The 2,879-nt window shown below is 35.3% G+C and overlaps 1 long non-coding RNA gene across 1 annotated transcript in view; it reads left to right on the top strand.

The window, feature by feature from the left end:
* The first annotated feature begins 471 nt into the window (after nt 1–471).
* LOC108574017 overlaps nt 472–2,879 on the top strand; it is a 5,471-nt gene continuing 3,063 nt past the window's right edge. Inside the window, exon 1 of the long non-coding RNA XR_001891409.1 lies at nt 472–709. This is a non-coding gene — a long non-coding RNA (uncharacterized LOC108574017). The remainder of the gene's footprint in view (nt 710–2,879) is intronic.

The following is a 2,879-nucleotide window of genomic DNA, read 5'->3' on the forward strand; positions in this document are numbered from 1 at the left end:
ATCTTACTGTTTTTGCCTGCTGTGTATATATGTAGTTTCTTGTAGTGGGGTAGCGCTATTTGTTGCTATTTTCTTCTGTAAGGCGATTTCTTTGTTTAATTCTTCTATGATGTCTTGTGGAAGGAAGGTTCCTTTAATTTTTACTGTGCGTTGGGTTATGGTTTTATTTCCTGCTTTCTGGATAGCTTGTGTTAGTTTGATTGTTTCTGTTTTGATTTGGGAGGTCGTATCTATTTTGTTATTTATTGTTATTTCGGAGACTAATATTTTTCGCTAGGTGTTCCAGTCTCTTGCGCTATAGTCATAGATACGTCTAGTTGCTCTGTCTCTGTATTCGCTTTCGAGAATGAGGACTCTCGGTAGGTGATCAGAGTTAAGTACGTTTATTGTATTCAGATGGGTGGCGCTGGTGACTTCTTTGTTTATCGCTATGTCTATTGTTGACTGCGTGTAGTTGCTATATGGTGTGTAGGTGGGGGTATCAGTGTGCAATACCGCTACGCTATTTTGGAGGACATACGTGTTCAGTGTTGTTCCGTTGGTGTTGCAGTTGCGACATTCTAATTTATGTGCTTGGCATTTAGAAGTACCTTGCCCGAGATTTGTAGAAATGTGTCCAGATAGTTCGCTGTAAATAAGTTAGTTGGTGCGTTATAGGCCGCTATTATGTGTATGGTTACTGTGTGCCTGACGTATCGCTTCTCATATGGTATGACACGTTTTATTGCTATGGCTACACCCCCACCTGCTTCTATGGTTCTGTTCTGTGTTATGACGTTGTAGCCTCTGATTTTTAGTGTTTCTTGATTTTTTAGTTTGGTTTCATTGATGAGTAGTATGTCCAATTTTTACCTGTTAGCTGCTTCTTCCAGTTGAGTTATTTTCCTCCTTATACCATTCGCGTTCCAGTTGCATATTTTAATACTTCTTTAAGCCATTTAATTTGATACTGAAGTTATAGAATACCTGGAATTTTTCCATAGGTGTTTTGCAATTGGTTAACAAGACGTTTAGTTCAGAGACGAGTTCGATCATTTCCTGAATGTTAACAAGATTGCTGAGTTTGTCCATTTCTCCAAATAGTTTGTTTAAATTGTCTATTTGAGGTGTCTGTATGTTTTCTTTCCTGCCTGTTAGGACTGAGTTGTATTTTATTTGCGGTTGTACATACCTTAGTGTGTGTGGTTGTACATACCATAGAAAATGGCGTAAGCATGTTTTTGTTTTGATGGCAGGGAAGTGGCTTTCATTCCAGTGGCTGCTTGATTTCTGCTTAAGCTGCGATGATAAGGTTTAGCGGCTTGACTCATTACCGACTACACCACGCACGCTATTGTAAAATACCATTTCAAATATACTAATTTTTTTTGTAATGCCAAAATCAAAATTTCAATTTATCCGTTGTTATAAAACGGGTGTGTGCACGGATTGTTCCACCGCTATCACCCGCTTTATTATAGGGGTTTACTAATTTGTGCTTGGATGTATAGTTTTTATAAACAAATATTCAAAAAAATCTATCAACATTTAGCTATTTTTTAATATATTATGTAAACAAATGGATTTTTTGCAAAATACTTTACACAATCGAATTCGTCGTTAAAAGATACTAATTTCATCAATTTACACAATTACTCTGTCTCTAGTAGTTTCCGAGATATTCGTCGAAATAGCTTTCGCAGCCTCACCTTTGGGGGTGGTTTTCACCCCTTTAACCCTTTGTGGACTACCACCGCATATATGCGTTCTGCGTAAACCATAAATTTGGCCGAGGAACTCATATATGCGTTTGGGAGCGCTGGCAATTTCAAACGACTATCGCGACAGCGGCTCGGCCCCGCGGAACGCTTGGCTTCGAACCGTCCCGTCCGTAAAGGGTTAACATGGACGGTTGCCGATAAAAAAAATACGTGTCAAATATTTTTATGAGAACTACATTATACTTAAATTTCATGAAAATCGATGATTGACACTTCCATATGTTCCCTTGTTAGATGGTACGGTACCCTTTGTTAATTTTGCACACTTCTACTTTATGTAAACAAATGTGAATTGCTTTCTCATGATCATGAGACCTTGTAGTGAATTTTTTACATGTTGCTTTTACATCAACATTAACAATGTCCTGCAAGTCTTTATTAATAATAGAATGTTCGTCTCATGGTTCATTTTAAACTACTTTATGTTCATTTAAAAATTTTTTGTAACCACTTTTGTGCATTACATTCATATAAAACGAAACTTTTTTTGAATCATATTTCTGGCTGCCTCAGCCGCTTACACAGGTAGTGTAAATTTGTAAAGCAGAAGTAGTTATTTAACTATGCGTAGTGTTGAAGAACTCTGATAGGCGTATATTCAATGGAACATCACAAAATATTTGGAGATGTGACCGAGCTGACAAAAATTGCACGAACTTTCTCGAGTATCTAATATAATAAATTTTTTCTAACATACAACAAAAGTCAGTAATGAACGTAACAAATTTATAATTTAACAAAAACTTGTTTTATAAGGTATTCAAAAACGAAAAATTATAGGAACATACTTAATAGATTTATTTCAGTTTATTATTAAGCTAAGTATCATTTAATAAGGGGTTCTGGTCTAGAGTAGAACAGAATTTTTTTATACTCTACACATTTTAGACACGTAGAGTGTCTATGGAGAAGCATATTTTGAAATCTGAACAATTTAAGAAGCTGTAAAATATAATTAGAATGATACGCAAAGTGAAAGGTTGTCATTTAAAACTTCAAACATAATTTTTTCGAAACAAATGTTTTTCATAATAGCAGAATCTCTTGAACAAATAAATCAATTAACTTGAATTTTTTATTTTTTGACAACAGGTGGTTTTAGATGAAAATGAACCCACC

The sequence above is a fragment of the Habropoda laboriosa genome, unplaced genomic scaffold (assembly GCF_001263275.1).
Source record: "Habropoda laboriosa isolate 0110345459 unplaced genomic scaffold, ASM126327v1 scaffold200, whole genome shotgun sequence".
Classification (NCBI taxonomy): Eukaryota; Metazoa; Arthropoda; class Insecta; order Hymenoptera; family Apidae; genus Habropoda; species Habropoda laboriosa.